At 36.2% G+C, this 22,192-nt stretch overlaps 1 long non-coding RNA gene across 2 annotated transcripts; it reads right to left on the minus strand.

Moving 5' to 3' along the window:
• Positions 1–7,446: 7,446 nt before the first annotated feature.
• LOC129896629 (uncharacterized) lies at positions 7,447–10,093 on the minus strand. 2 transcript variants are annotated; one of them, XR_008768008.1, is made up of 3 exons: positions 9,720–10,093; positions 9,145–9,189; positions 7,447–7,630 (listed from the first exon to the last, which is right to left on the minus strand). It is a non-coding gene; the product is annotated as an uncharacterized LOC129896629 (long non-coding RNA). The 2 variants fall into 2 exon arrangements; XR_008768007.1 differs by lacking the exon at positions 9,720–10,093 and having other exon boundaries at positions 9,145–9,711.
• Between the last annotated feature and the right edge of the window lie 12,099 nt (positions 10,094–22,192).

The raw sequence follows: 22,192 nt of genomic DNA on the forward strand, positions 1-22,192 counted from the left end.
AGTGTGATAAAAGAGACTGTACGTGTGTGTTAGTACAAGGACACATGTAGAGTAGAGTAAGCCAAGAGAAGGAAAGACTATGACTAAAATTGAACGCACTTTATGCAAATTGTAAAAGAATAGTTGTACGGCCTACGAACATTGGTATACTAAGAGTAAGATCAAGTGATTAATCGATAAAAAGAAGTCGGTTATAGCAATGTGATTGCTATATTTAGAATCTATTAGAGAAAAGTGTAAGATGGTTCAAGGCAGAACTATTAAGATATAGTCAGTATTAAGGACAAAAGCCATAGTGGAGCCCTAACATCGACTGAAGGAGGTAAGAGACTAGTATACAGGTGCTAAGGCATTTTCTGGACTGCTTTAAGCACCTACACACGTTTGTGTAAAGATTATAATATGATGTTTCATAAGAGAACTGGAGAGAAGATCTGAGTAAAAGCGCAGTATAATATACCTAAAGTGTTACAAGTTGGATTAAGAGGAATTGTACAATAGCTTAAACAAAATTGAGCATCAGAAGCTTGATAGCCTATTACAGGAAATGGAAATCCCGACTCAAAAATGGAAAGCAGTTAATATGGGATTATAGTACAGGCTGACCTCGCATTCTACGGAAGTATGAGTGCATATGGTTTATGGTAGATAGGCTGACAGAATCAACCCATTTTCTTTCAGTTAGGAAGATATATTCAGCTGAGGGTTATGCGAGATGATATATTAAGGAAATAGTAAGATTTCACGAAGTTCCCACATCTATTATCTCGGATAGGGAAATTCAATTTATGGATAACTTCTAAAGATTATTTCAGAAGGGATTGGGAACCTAGGTGAATCTCGGTACAGTATTTCACCCCAGACTAATGGGCAGGCCTAGCATACTATCCAGATGCTAGAAGGTATGTTGCAGGCCTGCATTACTGACTACAGTAGTAGTTGGGATGACTATTTGCCACTTAGTGAAATTGCTTAGTGAAACACAATTGACAAGCCCAAGCATGCCTTAGTAGACTTTGGAGTCGATAGAAGTCATACGCAGATAATCAACATCGACATTTAAGGTTTGAAGTTGAGGATTGGGTATTCTTGAAAGCGTCACCAGTGAAAGATGTAATAAGACTCGAAAAAAAAAAGAAACTTGAGATGAGGTACATTGGCCCTTATCTGATCACCGTAGGATAGGCAGAGTTGCCTATAAGTTGGACCTCCCATCGTATTTGGGAGCAATACCCCCAGTCTCTTATATGTTGAGGTTTCGAATGTGTAGGCGACCCTTCCAGAATATTTCCTGTGGAGGAGATCTAAGTAACAAGGAGTTATCCTATGAGGAGCAACCTATTGCCATCATGGATTGGCATATTAGAAGGTTGCGAACTAGGGATGTGGCTTCCGTCAAAGTCTTGTAGTGAAATAAGAATAACAAAGGGTTGACCTGGGAGGCCGAAGAAGAGATGGAAAAGAAATATTTGTACGTGCTCCCTATGTCTACAGGAAGTCTAAACTCCTGGGTTAGTTGAATTGATGAATAAAAGGTCTATGGATGACAACTATTATGGATAATTCCTAAGGTCCTCATGAGACCTAATGAGCTTAGTTAACATTCGAGGACGAATGTTCTAAAGGGGGGAAGGATGTTATGCCCCATAGTTTTGTACTTCAGAACTCTTTCTTAAGCTTCTTAAAAGTTGCCACGTGACCTAGATTATCTACCACGCTATCAAATAACCCTAAGGAAAGGAAAATGAGATACCCCATAATAAAGAAGATTGGAAATGGGGTTATAAGAATCCGGAAGGAGTTGGAGGCCAAGTAATGAGTCGCAGGACCCGATCTACTTGCGTAAGCTACCAACTTGGATGTCCTACGTAATTAAGCTACTTGAGTACACGTCGAGCTTAAGTAGCAAAGAATACGTAGGCTCTTAAAGTAAGATGAGATTACGAACCCATAAAAAGGAAGCAAGCAGGTGACAAGTAGGTGACTCACCTGCTTGGGGTGGACCCTACTGCCATGTGGCAGCATGCGAGTGGCCGCATGGATGAGGTGGCGCTCTAGGGGGGATTCCACATGTCACCCCTAGGGGGCTGCCATGTGTCACCTCCTAAGGAGGTGTATATATGTATGTTATGCTAAAATATATTTCATTTTAGCATATTTATCCTTGGAAAAAAAAGAGAAAAACGTTGAAGGAATAAAGAAAGAGCTACAGATTGGATCCTTCAAGGTAAGGCTCCAATTTTCATTCCATGAATTATTTATCTAGGGTATACCATGATGAAATGAAGGTGTTAGTAATGTATATCAGCACCAAAAGAATATATACAGTCCGCTAAGGTTTCAGCACGTTAAGGAACTTCTGAAGCCAATTGTCAGCAAGTTTGGGAAGCGGTTTGTTAAGGTATGGTGTGATTCTCTTTTCCCGTGTTTTAGTAAGGGTTTGGACATGTTATGAATGTATAAATATAGATTGGAAACATAAAAATATGGATGTTATGGGTAAAGGAAGTTGCAGGTCGTGTAGGGACTATTTTGACATATTCTAGTGGCTTAAAATGTAATAAGTGTCGTTGTTAATGTAGTGTCGTATTGGGAATTGTTTTGTGGTGTTGCAGGGATGGAAACATTTCTAAATATGGGTATAAGTTCTGCTGATTTCATCCACATGACACCTCATTTTGTGTGGTTAAGATTTTATAAAATAAAGATTGAAAACCGTATTTTGGAGTCGTAGTTTTGAGCGGGCTATTTGGGACTTGTTTGGTGTGATGTTGAGGTGGTATAATTATGTGTTGTCTACTGGTTGTTGTTGTTGGTTATCTGTCTAATTGAAAATTTAATGGGAAGTTTGGATAGAGCAAGTTATAGAGGAGATGTTTCCCGAATTCCGTTAACTTCTAACTAACTAATAAACTAGTCGAGACTAGTCAAGAAAGGCGAATAAGGAATTAATTTCTATGGGTGCTTAGTTGTGGATTTAGAAGATGAAAAGTTAAAGGTTATTAATATTAGTATTACCTTTATGTTAAATAGGTCCAGAGGACGACGAGACAAGTTGGGTTAAAAGCAATCGATAAGAGGTATGTGAAGCTACCCTTTCCTTTCTTTTGGCATGTCTTAGTCTTAAGTGGATTATATATGTAATGTGGGAATAATTCCATTCATAGAACCCCGAGTATGGTTCATAAATCTTATTCACTTCTCGATGTTCGAACTCCTACGATAGTTGAGTTATGGCCTTATAAGTCATCGACAGGATGAAAAGTAGTACACGTGAAGCCTATCCCTTCCCTCTCTTGAAATGTTTAATGTAAGTTAAGCAATATATGATATGAGTTAAAGGTAATTCCCTTTGTAGGTTCCGGGCATAACTCATGACTTGTACTCACCTTTGAATGGTAAAGGTCTTAAAGTAGTTGAACTACGACCCTCGAGCCTTCTATATACTGAATAATGATTGGATGTGTAAGCTCCTAGACCTAGAGGCTCTTGGACATACTTTATGATAATGCGTTAAGGGATGTTTGATATGTTACCAAGTTTTACATGCACATATATGCATTATTATATTATATAGGGATCGAGCCTGACGTTCCTCGGCACTAATGTATTATATGTATAGGGATCAGGTCGGATATTCCTCGACACTAACGTATTATATGTATAGAGATCAGGTCGATCGTTCCTTGGCACTAACGTGTTATATGTATAGGGGACATTCCTCGGCACTAACGTGTTATATATATAGGGATTAGGCCGGACGTTCCTCGGCACTAACGTGTTATATGTATAGGGATCGGGCCGGACGTTCCTCGGCACTAACTTACTATATGCATGGATCGGGCTGTATGTTCCACAATACTAATAGTATACATATGCCTGTGATGATAAAGTGATGCATTTGTAACACCGAGTCCTCGAATGGACCGGGTGTGGTATGTGATAATTGTATACATGACTTTATTTTGTAAGATGCAAGTACAGTACTATGTTAGATGTTATACTTTCCCCCTGCATCCCTATATCAGTTGTGATCTCCTTATGATGTTTTGTACTTTACTTACTCAATACATATGTTATACTAACCCCCTCTTTTTTTTAGGGGGGGCTGCATTTCATGCCCGCAGGTACAGACGCGCGCTTTGGGGATCTACCAGCCTAGGACTCCACTCAGCTGTTTTGGGGAAAAGCTCCATTGTATCGGAGCCTAGTTTTTGGTATTACTCTTCTAGTGTATATATTTGTTTATTCAGGGGTATGGCGGGCGCCATGTCCCGCCATATGATACAGTTAATACTCTAAGAGGTCTGTAGACATGTGCATATGAGTTATTTGTAAGTTTATTTCAATTGCGCCTATGCGACGCATTGTAAATATTTTTATGTCAGGACAACCTTGTCGGCTTGCATGCCCTTCCATGATATGGTACGAAGGAAAGAGGCTACATGTACATGAAAAGGTTTTGACCCATTGGGGTTTTTATGTGTAGTATCACATTATACAAAGTTCAAATTGACTATAGCCGATAGATACATATATGGAGGTCCATGTCGGAACCCAATCACGGCCTACGGGGTTGGATCATGACAAGATGAGTCTCACGTGCTTCAGTTGGATTAGGTTCAGTTGGATGAGTCCTTGGCATTTGAGGAAGATCCTGTAGCCATGAGAATGGAGGTGATCTCTCTCTATCTTCAGTCAGTCATTTCTAGATAGCCAGGTTAGGAAGTTGAGAACTAAGAAGATTCCATCAGTGAAAGTCGAGTGGAGATATTGTCCGATCGTGGAGGCGACTTGGGAGACTGAGCTTAATATGCGGACCCTATATCCTCATCTTTTTGAGCCTTTAGGTACCTTATTCTCTTTTACTTTCGAGGAAGAAAGTCCTTTAAGTCGTGGATGTTGTAATGACCCTTGGGGTTATTTTTGCATTTTTATGTGTTTTTACTATTTTCCCCATTTTTATAGCTTTCTTGTAGCATTTGTGTATTGTTGGGATGTGTGGCATGCTTCCCAAGGTGTTAGGTTGAATTTAGAGGTGATTTGTCCATTTGTGTGTTTTATGTGTTTTTTTGAATTAGGGTTGACTTTTGTCAACATTAGGATGATAAGACCTCAGTTGGGTGTTTTGTCAATTCCATTGAGTCCAGAATGTCGTTTAGAAGTGGTTTGCACTTTTATTTTGTGTCGTTTGGACTTCGAATAATTTTTGAGGTTCCGTTTGAAGTCTTGAGCCAAAGACTTAAAACTGAAGTTACAGGCCACTGGTGCAGTCAATTTTGCGACCCTTGGTCGCTAAGCGATGGTCGCTTTTATGACCAAGGGGTCGCTTTAGTGGAGGCCACCCTTGTGGCGTGGTTTTCTTTTGTGGCTTGGATGTCGCTTTAGTGACACCCACACGTGGACTTATTCCCTATTCTTTCTTTATTCTTCAAAGACGAAGACCCACATTTGGAGTGCTCGGACCAAGGCTTTTCCCCTCATTTCTTGACCAATTTAGGTGGTTCAAAGGTAATTCTCTCCCATTACCTTTTCCTAACTTGATCCTAGCTTCAATTCTGTGTTTTATTTCCATGCTTAACCTCAAATTCTAGTCTTCAAAGAATGGGATTTGGACCATTTGAGGTCCGAATTGAATCTTGTTTCCATCTAACTTTCGGTCATGTGATCCTTACCTCAAGTAGAACATTATGACAGTTTTTGTTTCGTATATCTATAACGTTGATTCGAGGTCAATTTTTGACCCATTTTTATCTGAATTTTTTGTAATTGTAATATGGGTATCGTTAGATTCGTTGACTTTCTTATTCCATTCTTAATAGCTTGGCAGCAATCCAAGACACTTCAGAAAGGAAAAGCACCCGAGTAACGGATTGAGTGCGGTTTCGGCCTCGAGGTAAGTTTAGTTTCCCTTTTTTAGACTTGTCTTAGTTTGATCGTCTATATATTTGAGTAGTTTGATATCTAGGTTGGTGTTAGGACTAGGTGATAGGTATGCTTGATCCTTAGTGAGATTCATTGGTCAATTCGAGTTATTTTGCCTAGCTTTTTATCATTGAAACTTAGTTTTGGTTGATTCTTGGCATGGTTGTCGCTTAGATCCTTAGACCGCCCTTAGGTGGTGTGGAACTTAGCTTGTGTATATTTTTTTTTCTTAGTTGAGTTGTGTGCCATTTTTGTGCTATCTTTAAGTTTACTTCTCTATTTTCATTGAATTGTTGGTCCTAAGGTCGTGAGCTTGGACTGTCGGAGTTTCAGATTAGTACCTTTGAGCTGTAATGGGTGTTTTACCTGGTTATATGCATGAGTTGGATTATTTTGAGATATTGATTTGATTGCATTGGTGCATAAGCATGTTCGTGGCATATTTTCATCTAATTTCTGAAAGTAAAGAGCTTTTTGAGCTATTTTGGGCTATACTACACTTTTCTATGGATTTGAGCTCCAAGGGAGCGGGATATTGATTTTTGATTGATTTTATTGATGGAGACTTGGTTTTTGGAGGAATTGCACCATTTTTTAAAAATTTTTATAATGCATATAATTATAAGCTCCAGCAACTTGTAGACTAAATTCCGCATTTTACTTTACTGATAAGCTGAGGCGGGGTTTCATAGTTATCTCGGGGGTCCATGGGACAGACGGTGAGACAACTCCGAAATGTTTTGTGTTCATTCTTCATTGGCCACATATGCATTGCACTTGTGTTTGTGTGAGTTGTGGATTGAGTTGTTGTGGTGGTGGTAGTTTGTGTTCTTGATTATGTCTGTTGTTAGTTGGGACTGCCTTTAACCTTTATTAGACTCTGTTATCTCTATCATGCTGCTTATTTATATATATGATCTTTCTGAGCTCGGTCGGCCTATGATACCTACTGAGTACCGCATGTTTTAATACTCATACTACATTTCTACTTCTTTTCTGATGCAGCTCCAACTTCGAGCCCCCCTCTCTGAGCGTTGGATCTTCCTTGGTTGTCACCGCTTGGATTGTGGTGAGCTCCTGATGTCTAGAGACTTTCTTCTTTCCCTATTTTGAACTAGCTTATGTTTTGTATTTTGCTTAGTCAATTCTCCTATATATATATAGCCTTTTTGTACTTAGTAGCTCATGTATAGGTGACGCCAGATCCGAAGGGTTTGGTCTTGTTTTAGTTTGTCTTCCTGGTCACTTTCAAGCCTTGTTTGTATATTTTGTATTGAACTACAGATTTATGATATGGCTCATTTCCTATATGTTATTCCAGGCATCCTTTATTATTACTAGCATACTTAAATTGTGTTCTTCGGCAAATTTGTGTCCTTATGTTTAGGCTTGCCTACGTAGTAGGTTGTAGTAGGCACCATCATGGCCCAATTTTGGATTGTGACAAAGTACTTATCTAGCACACACATACACATAAATTAAAAAAATAAAATGAATACAAATAGCACGTTAGTTCCCCTCTTCCTTAAACAATCCCCAAGTTCTTTTATTATATAGAGAGCAATGCTTATACAATTATTACATGGCTGAATAAAAGTAATACTTTAAAGAAATACAACATAAAGAAAACTCTATGTAAACACTCTTTCCGATGTATCCCCAACCCAGGCACTCTTTGACATTTTGAACTTCCATGTTCAAGAACCTGCTAAATGTATAAAGAAACACGAGCACGCTATACAACATATAGTTAACTGAATAAGCAGAAACATAAACAACAAACTTATTCAAAGGCAGATCCACGAAACTCAAACAACAATATAACAAACTTAGACTCATATACCAAGAGAGGGAATGAGAACTGACTCAGATGCTTTCCACAGAATGCTCAAGGCATTCGAGCTTTCCAATTATTTAAATAATACAGAAGGCACAAAGAACTACCATATAGATTATGAGATGCATCGTTTAAGAGAACTAATCTGTTAGGTGCAGAGATAGCAATAAAGAATAGTAATCAAGTTTGTAGAACCAACACCCAATCTTTAACACATCAAGTTCACAAGAATTTCAAGGATTCTGAGCAGTGCTTGTGTCAAATAGGATGTATTTTAGATCGAATTAGGCCAACAATGAGTAGGCAAAACTTAAAGTAGGCCAAAGTGTTATGAATATTGATGTTCAAATGTATGAAAAGTACTCAATTAATAAAAATGTAAGTTCTGATCTTTCTTAGTGTGTAGGGCCTGTAGAGTATAAAAAGTTGTTCAAAAAGTGAGTAGATGTACTGCTTATATAGTAAGGAACTTGGACCAAATCATGATATCATATGGTAGGCAAATATTCAACTCCATAAATCAAGGAAAAGTTTTTCCTTTTATAAGATATATTCCAACGATCAGCAGCAGTAATTAGGCCAAAATTACTATCTATAAAATAAGTCTGTTCTATTTAATTAAAGGAAGAACTTTAAATAAGGGATGAAAGGAAGTAATCAGTCAAAGTTTACCATTTTAGAATAGGTAAAATCTGCCCAAAAATTAGTAAGGCCGGGAAATCAATTAACATGCTATACTTTACCATAAATAATAGATGGTAAAGATTGTTCCACACTAAATTAAGGCAGGGAGATCAATTAAGGAAAAGATGTATCAAATTAACAGAATGTAATAAGGTAGAATGCAGCATTACCATATATAAGCAGGTACTATGGCTGTCTCAATTAATCAAGGAAAAGAATGGGAGGGATCAATTAGAATCAATCCCAATTTAGGCATAAAATCAGTCAGCTTACCATAAACCACAAAGTGTTAAGGCTGTTGTGAACCAAATGATACAATACTACAACAATTTCCATAATTATCACATAAAGAAAGTTGTTTGAATCTAAATTATGCAAAGGCACCATGTAATTAGCTCTAAGGAAAGGAAACACAAATATAAGTAGTATATGAATTCTAAACAAAGAATAGTACTTTCTCTGTACAGAATAATATTACTAACACTAATATGAGCAAGTAATTCATATGTGTAGCATGTGAATACAGTAACAAAGCATCAAAATCAGTAACCATTATGGATAAATATCACACAAGCAAAGACACATGAGTGGACAAGTTCCAAAAATAAGAACTAAACACTAGTTTTACAACAATATGGAGTCTCACAATCTGTCCAAAACTAAAATAAAATTTGGGTAACATAGAGAGAAAATCATACCACTGATTCATGAAATCTTCCATAATTACCTAACCAAATAGATGCCTGAATATGATTAGAGTCTCATCAAAACCAGTGTATAATTCGAGAAAGGAGATGGAGGTAATGACTCAAAGACAAAATCAATAGCTTAACAGGACCTACTACAAATCCCAAAGTTCAAGCATTATCAAGCTAATTATATACAAGTTGTTCCAATTTAAATGAGAGGCAGAATTAAATAAGGGTAATGCAGTATGCAATAATCAGAGAGTTACGTATTGAAATTACCAAAATCAACAAGTACTCGCAGTTGATTAAGTCTGCCCAAAAATGATTCGAGGTGGAGAACAGTCAAACATATGAGTATTAGGCAAAACAAATATAGAATAGGCTTGTGTTACTATTGAACAGTTAAATACCACAGTTTTTGTATGAAATAAATTAAAATTAAACAGGGATATATGTACGAACTAACCAGAATCAACAAGTTATCACAAATAACAAAGATTTGCTATAATATTACCTCATGCATGAAACCAAAATCTGGAAGTGGAGTTTAATGTGAACATAGAAAGAACACTAGAAAAACATACCTAGATCCATAAGGATTTTCCATGAATCTTTGAAACTTGTTGGCTAGTGTCTCATGGCCTCGCCGGTCTCTATTCCCCGGAGATGAGCGGCTGGAGAGGAGATGAAGGAGACGAAGAGACGGAGAGACAAAGGCGAGGGGAGGAAGCGGCAGTCTCCTAGCTGCTGTCTCATCGGAGGAGAGAAGAGGAGCTACGGCGAGGAGAGGGAAGGGGTTTTCACCAGAGAGTGGAGAAGTAGACACAGGTGGTTGTCTGGTGGTTTCTCCGGCGGGAGAGATAGTGGAGGGAAAGGAGAGGACGGAGAGAGGGTAGAGAGAGTGGCGGTGTCGTTTGTCCAAGAGGGAAAAGAAAATGATTTACAGTGTGTTTGGATGGTGGTTTTTATGGTTTGTACAATAATTTATGGTATGATATGTTACTGTATTTGGATAGAATATATAGTTTGTTATTGTTTAATGATAATTTTATTATTTGATTTGACTGTATGATACTGTATTGCAACTAATGAATTTATGAAAATGCTCTTAATTATTATAAATATTAATAATAGTTGAAGAGAGAATTTCAATTTGAAATTTTTAGAAGCTTCAATTAAAGAGATAATGAGTACAATTGAAGAGAGAATTTAAATTTGAAATCCCTAAAAGCTTCAAAAATTGTTGTGGAGGAGAATAAGTAATATGACGGTGAAAACAGTAGATATATTCGGATAATATTTAATAAAGAATAAAGGGCAAATTATAATTATTTAAAATTAAGGATATAATTGGAAAAAAAATAAGTAAGCAATGGATACTACCAAATTTGTGGTTTCAAAAAGTGAGGGTTTTCATGATTACAAAACCATAAAACTAAATCATATCATACCATGTAATCAAAGAAACAATCAAAACAAACATGTTTCTTTTACTAACTATAATATACCATACCACGAAAAACCACCATCCAAACAAGCTATTAAGGATTTGTAGGGTTTTTGGGTTAGTATATTAAAAATAGGAAAGTAATGGGAATTAAATCATGGTCATTGATCAATACAAAATGAATGAATGAGATTAAAAATAGGATGTAAAATTAGACCACATTGAATTTACATTGACTAGGAGACATGAATTGAGTATGACTTGGCTAGAATTGATATAGAAATTGAATTGAAAATGCTAAGATTTAAATAATTTGGAGGAAAGTTAATAAATTGCTACTTAATTAATAAAAAAATACTACACATATAAAATAATAAATAAATAATAGTTTTTCATATAAAAGAAATACATTTCGCTATATATTATACGTATATTATGTCCTAAATAGATATTTTTATATTTTGAAAGTATGAAAATCATTATTCCAAATTAAGAACTCATAATAATAATAATAATAATAATAATAATAATAATAATAATAATAATAATAATAATAATAATAATAGTAATAATAATAATAATAATAGTAATAATAGTAGTATTTATTATAATAATAATTATTATTATTATTATTTTGTAAATAACGAATATTAAACTAAATATAAAATTAAACATACAATAAAAGAGTTAAGTTTTAAAATACATATTTAATTAAATAGCAGTTCGAAAAATGGGTTATAGGTCGGTTAAAATTGGGTGTCAACAACCCCATCTAACCGAACAATCTCACAAATGTAGATCGTAGCAAACTACTCTCCATTGTAGCTAGTCTTTACCTGAATGAAATGAGCCAATTTGGTCAACTTATCTACAATCACCCAAACAGAGTCATACTTACCCAAAGTCAAGGGTAATCCAGCTACGATGTCTATAGTGATGCGCTCCCACCTCCACTGGGGAATGATCATCCTCTGCATCGTACCACTCGATTTTGATGCTCATACTTCATTTTCTGGCAATTCAAACATTTTTACACAAAATCCACGATTTCCCTCTTTATACTACACCATAAATACTGTTGTTTTAAGTTATGAAACATCTTTGCTTTCCCCGGGTAAATAGAATACTCCCAACAATGAGACTCCTCCAATATCATACACACCCAACTACCAACTCTAAGCATACAAATACGACCACCAATCCTCAATGGGATCAAGAAAAGCCGACTTAGCTTCACCTCTTAATACTTTGTCCCAAATCACTCTCAACTTGTTATCATCAAACTGATGGTCATGAATCTGATCCATCAAAGTAGGTAAAATACAATGAGGTGCTGAAATATCAAGCCGGAGTAACTTTCTAGCCAACCCATGCTAGGTGTTTTCCGATCCAATGCATCCGCAACCATATTTGCCTTGGTCGGATGATAAAGGATGGTAATATCATAGTCTTTCAACAACTTCAATTATCTGCACTATCTCATGTTTAAGTTCATTTGAGAAAAGAGATACTTAACGCTATGATGGTCGTTAAATCACAATTTCCATCATAGATGTAATATCTCCACAACTTCAAAACAAAGACCACCACCGCTAACTCCAAATCACGAGTAAGGTAATTATTTTCATGCACCTTCAGTTGTCGAGAAGAATAAGCTATAACTCTCTCCTTTTACATCAACATACCACCCAAATCAACACTCGAAGCATCACAATATACAACAAACGTGACACCCTCCTTGAGTAGTGCTAAAATAGGTACTGAGGTTAATAACTCATTGAGCTTAGATCGCCTCGCACTCATCTGTACACTGAAATGCCATAGTCTTTTGAGTCAACTTAGTCAATGGAGCTGTGATAGAGTAGAAACTCTTAACAAACCGACGATAATAGCTCGCTAACCCAATGAAACTCCAAATCTCTATAGCATAAGTAGGTCTAACCCTATCAAAACTGCTGTAACCTTGGCTAGATTAACCATAATTCCTTCCTTGGTCACCACATGACCCAAGAAGGCCATGGACTCAAGCCAAAACTAACACTTGGAGAACTTTGTATATAATTTCTCCACTCTCAATCTCTGAAGTACGATCCTCAAGTGAAGAACATGATCAACCTCATTATTGGAGTAAACCAAATGTCATCAATAAATACAATTATGAAGAAATCCAAATAATGCTGAAACACCAGGTTCATCAACTCCATAAAAGCAGCCAGGGCATTAGTCAGCCCAAAGGACATGACCACAAACTCATAATGTCCAAAATGAGTCCTAAAAGCGGTCTTCAGAAAATTAGAATCTCGAACTCTCAAATTTAGGTAGCCCGACCTCAAGTCAATCTTAGAAAACATCGATGCACCCTAAAGCTGATCAAATAAATCACCAATGCAAGGAATAGGATACTTATTCTTTATTGTAACCTTCTTCAACTATTGATACTTGATATACATTCTTATAGTACCATCTTTCTTCTTCATAAATAAGACCAGTGTGCCCTACGATGAAACACTAGGTTGAATAAACCTTTTTTTCAACAAATCTTTGAATTGTTCCTTCAATTACTTCAACTCGACCAGAGCCATCTGATAAGGAGAAATGGAAATGGGCTTAGTTCCCAACTTTAAATCAATCACAAAATCAATATTGCGGTCCGAAGGAATACCCGATAAGTCTATAGGAAACACATCCATGAACTCTCTCACCACTCTCGTGGTACCTAAAAGAGACGAATCCATGGTAAGATCATGGACATGGTCCAAATAAGATAAGAAACCCTTCTCCATCATATGACGAGCACGAATAAAAGATATTACTCCCTTTGGTTACGAACTCGGAGTACCTTTCCACTCCAATCGAAGTAAATAGGGATAAGCTAAATTCACTATCTTAGCATAACAATCTAGAATAACATGATAGAGAGATAACCATTACATACCCAATATCATATCAAAATCAAGCATATCTAATAAAATCAAGTTTTTCCGAGTCTTACTACCTAAAAATGTCAATACACACCCTCGGTACACTCGATCTACCACTAAAGACTCACCTACTAGGGTAGAGACACTAATAGGCACTACAAGGGGCTTACACACAAAATCAATACCCGCGGTAAAGTAAGTAGACACATAAGAATAGGTAGACCTAGCATTAAATAACATTGTAGTAAAGCGAAGGCAGACTGGGACGATACCTATGACCACTGCATCTAAGGCCTCATCCTCAAATCTTTCCGATATAGCATAACATAGTCTATGATCACCACTAGCTTGGGAACAACCACAAGCTCCTTGAGATCTATCCTTGGTACCCTTAGTTCTACCTCTAGTACTCTGTGAAGCATCTCTAGTAGCTGAAACTAGAGTAGCACAAATACCTGTGACCCTAGATGAATAGTAGAAAAAATACATCTGGGGCAATCCTTTGCCTTATGTCCAAACTCATCACAATCAAACCATCCTTGAGGACCTGAACCTTGCAGAGGATAACCTGAAGAGTTTGCACGTCCTCTTTGACAAAAAGAACCACTATGCGCATCGTGACTAGTCTGACCAAGCCTGGGTCAACAACCACTATTTGTACCTTAAATCGTTCCATGCACTAGTCTACCCTGATGGGTAATCTCATGGATCATATGCTCTCAAAGAGAATAATGATATCACATACGCCCCACACAGGCTAATTACAATAAATCAGCCCTCACATGAGCAAAAATAATAAACAAGCCCCCACACGGCAAAATAACAAAGTTCACAATTTACAATATCTCAATCTCATAATACGATCCCATTCCATAGCCTAATTCATAAGAACGATTAACTATCCAACCTAGTCTAGAAAAATGATAAGACAAACCCACGTCAAAGGTCAAAAACTTTACACGAACCACTTTACCAAAGCTTTTTTCTCGAACACCGACTCTGAAACAATCCACAACTATCAAGAATGGAAAGTATTCTTCAAAAGAATTTCAACGATACTCATATTGGTAAAGCTAGGAATCGGGGTTAAAATCATCCAAAAATCTTTCCGAAATTAAGAAAGTTAAAATTAAAATTTTATTTGAAAATCATGCTCTATAAGTAAAAAAGAGTTCGTGGTTGAAACATCCATTAAAAATAAGTAAGAATTGATTATAAAATCAAAGAATCATAAATTTTCAATTTGGGAAAAAAAAACCCAAAACCCACATTGAAATCTTGATTTTTAAAGTGTTTTGGAGGATGAAAATGGTAGGAATTGATTTTGAATTGATAAATAAACTTACCCACACAAGTTTTTCTCAAAGATTACTTCACAAATTGCCTCACCTAAGCTCAAATTGATTGAAAATGGTTGGATATGAAAAATGGGGAGAATTCCCAAAGTTGACACTGTTTAGGTACGATTTATCGATCGCAATCATGGTCCACTAACCCCCACGACCACAGAGTGTATGGGGACAATGCATCGCGAACACAGGAGCATTGCCTCGATCACGGAGAAATGGGAACTCACTCCTCGTGAAAGTGGGCTGGCATGCCGCAATCGCAAAGCACATGCCAGGTCAACTCTTCGTGAACATAGGACTCTTGGCCGTGATCGTGAAGAGAAATATACCTACACCAAAAACCTGAAAGTATAAAATGCAAGGTTCACAAAGCCTTCAATCGGACCCTCGAGATTCATTCTAGGTCCGCCCAAAAATAAATTAGATATGCTATCCTATTAAATTTGATATTTTGAGCTCAATGAAATTGTCGGATTTAAAAAAAAAGATTGGTATGACAAAAATACCTTCTCACACCTCTCTTAAAACCTAAACTTCCAACTTCTCACCTAAACACCCAAAATACAACCTATTATCTCGGGGCTCTAACCAAGCACCATACTAGACCAAACTCAATATTTTAGACGCAATGGAGCTCTCAGAATCACCATCCGATGATTGGATCTCATGATATTGACCAAAGTAAACTATCTCAATATAACTCAACTCAAAAGGCTCAAAATCACCAAAATCTTACACAACCGCTTCGGGGACCAAACTAACAATTCCCGCAACATATAATAAGCATGAAAATGCTAAGGAGAACAACAAAATGATTAATTCACACACAAAAGTAATTTCTAATGAAATGGGATATTACACATGTGTATAAGCCTCTAATGTACTTTAACAGATTTAAAGAAAACATAAGATTGAATGTCCACAATGCTAGAATAGTAGAAAGACATAATAAAGACTGTGATATCTGTCAGAATGACTAACAACTACCTCACCAAATCCAAAGTTAAGCCTCTGATGAAGATGTGAGAAAGATGATCAAACCGATTCGGGCTCGTAACCTACACAAATATAGAAAGAAAGTGAGTGAGTACCAAACAACAACGGTACTCAACAAGCTTTCCTATATAACCTTAAGTAAAGTATTATTGAACACAAATACCCTAACACACCATCCGAACCTCCACATACTACAACTTGCATAGAAATTAGATCAGCCCAACCTAACAGTCACGACATAATTAATACATCATAAATCATACATCAAAATCTACATAACTTCCTCACAGCTTTTCCAAGTATGGTAATCACAAAATATAACATCCCAATCATACAAGTCAAAGTTGATAATGGGATGGAAAATACAATGCAATGCGGATGTCATATAGAATAATGCATGTCTGTCCTATTATTACACACTCGCTGACTAGCAGATCTGGACACATGAGGGACATATTTTTTCATGCACCAGTGCGCACACTTGCTCAATAGCAGGATAGGACCCAGGAGGAGTATACTAGTCAATGCATTCGTCGGAACCATTTTACATTGAGATAAACATCACTTGTCAAAACTATTTCCCATTGGCATAAACATTACTTACAGGAACTATTTTTCATCAACATAAATATCACTCATCGGAACCATTTCCTATAGGTATTAAAATCAAGAATCCAGATCCCATGATAATGGTTCAAAACTAAGGCAAATAAGCACATTTGTATATATGTATAATTAGAAAATGACAAGTTCCACATAAGTACTCAATTCATAAACACACTAATGACACATCATCAAAAGTGAATCAATATACCTATTTAGGTCATTCGTAGCATATCACACATTATCACATCAATAAGTTCATTTTGTTATTCCTATCAAAACTTTAATGATAATCTGACAACAAAATATAACACGTATAATCTACGAGTACCCTCATCATTTCCCATTACTTCCAAACACACACCAAGTTAGACAAGGTTCAATACACTTATATAAGGTCAAAGAGGTCCACTTGCCTTAAAAGAGAGTAAAATCAACTCAGAACTTGATCCTTCCCTTTGCATCGAGATTTTGAATCTACAAAAGTGAATCAAATATGACATCCCCATATGAAAACATGAACAATGATACCCATTTTGTTATTTTTAAAATCTGGTCTAAATATACCTAAAAATCAAACCCGAGGGCTAGGGAAAATTCTGAAACTTTTATAGAAATCATGATACCCAAAGTTTTTGAAACTCATAAGTGAAAATCATATCGAAAAAGAAGTTGAAATCAAACTTAAATTCCAATTTTACAAAAACTTCAAGTTCTTGAGAAAACTCACAAGGTTTGGATTCGAAATCAACAATTAGATGTTAAAATTATTAAATAAATGATGAATAATGAAGATGTGGAGTTAAAATCGCTACCCAATCGATGAATCTTGAAAAGCCTCTTTAAAATTTCTCCTACCAAACTCCCACGATCTAAAATGGAGAAATAGGGATGAAACCCCGATTTGGGAATTAATTTTGTCTAGGTCACAACTACTCTACGCGATCATGACTCTCTCCACGTGATTTCGATAATTATCTAGATCAACTTATTATTGACCTTTGCGATCTCGACATAGACTCACACAATCACGATGCCTTAGGTATTTTGACCTATGCGATCGCAGCAAGGCTCACATGATTGCAATGTACAATAATTCACACCTACACTATCGCAGTAAGAGGCCTTGCGATCGCGATGAACTAGTCACCACGCATCAGAAACATAACAACAACAACACCAAAGCAAAAAAATTAACTGAATGGACCCTCAGGATTCATTCAGAATCCTGAGCACACAAACTAATTATGCTATCCCACGAAACTCGATGTTTCAGACCCAATAAAACCATCAAAATATAGATCCGAGGTCTCCTTCACCTGGCACTCGTGTAAGCCATAATTTAACTTTCACTCAAAAAGACCAAAATACCCTCAGAACCTCCAAAAAATAAATTGAAGCTTTTCCTAGGCCAAAAATTACCTTTTGAATCCAACGAAATTGACAAAATTCCAATTCAAGCATTCAAACTCTGAATGTTGACAAAAGTCAAACTTTAGCCTTAAATTCCTTTAAAATCACATCTCAAGGGTCCAAATAACCATAAAAGGCTTGGAAATGAAAACGATAGTTCCCTTAGACCGAATTTTGCATTTTGGAGCTGATGGAATTGACATAATTTTATTCTGAAACTTGTAACTCTGGATGACAGCTAGGATCAGTTTTAACAACTTAAAGCTTTCAAAATTCTCAAATTTCTAAAAATCTCAACTTTTCTATCCGGTTCTAATTTTTAACTTCAAATACTGATCAAACATGACTGGAGAAAACTATTGGAGGGATAAAATAATAATTTTTGCAAGAGTTTCCAAAAATAACCTGTAGGTCATTACGTTATCCACTACTAAAACCCATATTCGTCCTCGAACATAAAGTGAAAGAAAGTACATGAAACCTTAAAACATAGTGGATATCTGGTACACATATCAAACTCAATCTCCTTAGTAGCCACCCCAATCGGATGGTGCTTCCACTAGACCTTCACAGAAGCTATCTTCTTAGTCCTTAGCTTTCATACCTTCCTATCTAGAATAACTGTGGGCTCCTCCTCTAATGTCAAGTCCTGATCCAAGCCAAAAAATCATTCAAAATTACATGGGACTCATCAATAACATACTTCCGAAGCATGGAAATAAGGAAAACAGGATGAACGACAGACAAGCTAAGTAGAAAGAAAAACTTATAGGCCACCTCTCCAACTGACTCCAAGATCTCAAAATGACTAATGAACCTAGGGCTAGGCTTTCCCTTTTTCCCAAATCTTATCACACCCTTCATGGGTGATACCTTGATCCAAACATGATCATCCTTCATAAACTCTAATGCTCCAACCCTCCCATCAGCATAACTCTTCTGCCTGCTCTGGGTGGACAATAATCTACTCTGAATAAAATGAATTTTCTCTATAGCATCTCTAAGAAAATTTGTGTTCAAAGTGCTCACCTCCACTTTATCAAACCACCCAATGGAGATCTACATTTTATACCATATAATGCCTTAAATAGAGCCATATGAATATTGGAGTGGTAGCTTTTGTTGTAGTCAAACTCTGATAAAGGAAAATGTTGATCCTAGCGGGCACCAAAATCAATCAAACATGCTCAAAGTATGTCCTCTAATACCTGAATGATCTGCTCGGACTGCCTATCTATCTAGGGGTGAAAGGCTATACTTATTTCTAACTAAGTGCTTAGCCCATGTTGTAATGTCCTCCAAAAGTGCACAGTAAAGAGAGAACATTGGTTAGAAATAATGGAAACATGCACCCCATGCAATTGAACTATCTGACTCTGATAGATCTAAGACAACTTCTCAGCCGTTTACTTCACATTAACCTGAATGAAATAGGCGAACTTGGTCAATCTATCAACAATCACCCAAATTGAATATGCTACCACTTCCAAGAAGGAATTAGCATCTTATGAGACACATCAGTAGGTCGCTGATGATCGTACTTGACCTATTTACAAGTCAAACACTTGATACAAACTCAACCATATCATTTCTCATACCACACCACTAATAATGCTGACTCAAATTATGGTACATTTTAGCCGCTCCTGGGTGAATAAAGTACCTTGAACAATGTCCCTCCTCCTAAATCAATCTAGTCAAACTAACGACCTTAGGAACACAAACCCTACCTCTAATCCTCAATAAACCCTCAGAATCAAGTACCGCTTCCTTAGCTTCACCACTCTACACTTTGTCTAGAATAATACACAACTTCTCATCCTTAAACTGACTCTCCTTAATATGATCATCCAAGCAAGATCGTGCCTCCACAAAGGTAAGAACACCACTATCTTCTGAAATCTGCAACCGAACAAGGCTATTAGCTAACCTATGGATATCTTTAGTCAATGGTCGCTCCTCAACTCGAATCGAGGAAAGACTTTCCATACTAGAAGACTTCTTAATTAAAGCATCAACTACTACATTTTCCTTACCAGGATGATATAGAATAGTTATGTCATAGTCTTTCAATAAATCCAACCACCTTCGCTGACTTAAATTTAAATCCCTCTAACTGAATATGTATGAAAGGCTCCTATGATAAGTGAAAACCTTAAGATATAATTGGAACCCATAGCATACAAACTAATTATGCTACTCTACTAAACTCGATGTTTCGGATCCAATAGGACCATCAAAACATGGATCCGAGGTCTCCTTGACCAAGCACCTGTGTAAGCCACAATTTAACTAACTTTTTAAATTCTAGTAAAATCACAACTTAAGGTTCCAAATCACAAAAAAGCCTTGGAACTAAAAACAACAACTCTCTTAGACTAAATTCCATATGCTAAAATTTATAGAATAAAAAAAATTTCATTCCGAGACTCATAGCTTTAGATGACGGCTAGAATAACTTTTAATAACTTAAAGCTTTCAAAACTAGTCACGACCCAAGCTAGGCCTTATACATGACATGACGATTAGGATCCCGAGAGACCCCAACCAAGCCTCTTAATATCATACATGAGCATACATAAGGTAAATAGAAATGACAATTTTAAAACATGAAAGCTGAATATAAGTCTCAATATGAATGTCTCAATAAACGAGAAATTAAACTCAAATTCCGAATGACAATGATGACATAGACATATCCAAACTCTAACATGCCTCTACTAATCTAGAAGAGGCATAAGACAAGTTCTTAGCTCACCAACATAAAGAATAAAAGTCATAAGGAACATGATATATCATAAATGTTGCGTCCCTGAAACATAAGGACTCACCAATAATAGAAAAATGGTAATTCAATCTCTAGCCACAAACGGATATGAGTGATGATCTTCGGACCCTACATTATGATACAATGTAGGCAAAATATATGCATTAGTACACGAAATGTACTAACTTTATGAGAAACATGCATGAACAATGATGATCGAATATAGTCAATATGAACATACCAATATCTTGAAACATGAATGAAACTTGAAAACATATCATAAGGTCAATGCATCATAAGACACTATTTAAAAGCTTGTAAGAAAATATAGTCATTTTGTGGGATATTAATCTTAATCAAAATTTAGTACCATGTGAGCAATAACATGGAGTCCGATATAACTCCTATATCGAGAAAAAAGAGGCTATTTGCCAAGGTAGACTCTGAAAGTAACAACATGAGATCTATTTATGGATCCACTAAGCCATAAAGGCACCTATGGTGGCACATACTTTTGGAACTAACGGTTATTATATAGTTCCCTCGTGGATCCCCACCTCAAATTTCACTCGGTGCTAAGTCAATTCCAAAGGAATACATGAAAAAAAAACCATTAGGAAAGGCAAATAAATGTCAATTCACATTCATAAAATAACATAATGGGAATAGCTCTTTGAAAACCATGATCATAACATAATATGTGGACACTTACCTTTCTAAGCATCCAAATTATAACTTCATTCATATTGTGAGAAAGCCTTTCACAATTCATGGTTACTTTCTTGAAACATACTTGAAAAAATAGTTCATAATTTTAATAAATCATTCATAAATTTTTTATCATAAATTGATGGTTAAAAACTTGAAATTCATAGAATAATGCATGGATCCTTGTAAACCTTGTTGAAAACATGTAATTGAACTTAAATCATGTATGAATACACCATTAAAATTACGTAAAAGCATGATTGAATTGACCCAATGCAATTTGATCAAAACTCTAGAATCAATGGATTGAAATTGATATAGAAATAGGGAGAAATCTTTGGGACTTCATGGATGGAAAGAATCCATGGATGAATTGCCACATACCTCGATAATTAAAGACCAAAAGAAATCTCTAAGTAATAGACAATTGACTTGATCTTGAAATCCTAGATCTTTCTTGGATTAGAAGACTTGATCCTTGGGAGAATTTTTAGAGAGAGAATTATTGCTTGAAGTAATTTTGGAGGGAATAGGGTAATTTTGAAGGAATTGGATTTTTATAGGCTTAGTAAAATCTTCCAAAATAACATAGTATAGGTGTAGGAGAGATAGGAAATACCTAAAATATCGTTCATTAAAAACTGTCAAAGTGGACCTTCGCTTGGACCTATAGGTCATAGGTCCTTTGATAGGTCGTGGGATTGAGATTGTAGAATTAGACCTCTAAACCATGATATCTGAAGTATGGACTTTTTTTTTTTATGGGAACAGACCCTACACGAGGCTCCCACCTCTCGTGCACAGTCAGGGGTTGAGCATCACCCCCAAGCCTTAACATAAAATAAAATAGAAA

This window comes from Solanum dulcamara, chromosome 7 (assembly GCF_947179165.1).
Source record: "Solanum dulcamara chromosome 7, daSolDulc1.2, whole genome shotgun sequence".
In the NCBI taxonomy this organism is placed as follows: domain Eukaryota; kingdom Viridiplantae; phylum Streptophyta; class Magnoliopsida; order Solanales; family Solanaceae; genus Solanum; species Solanum dulcamara.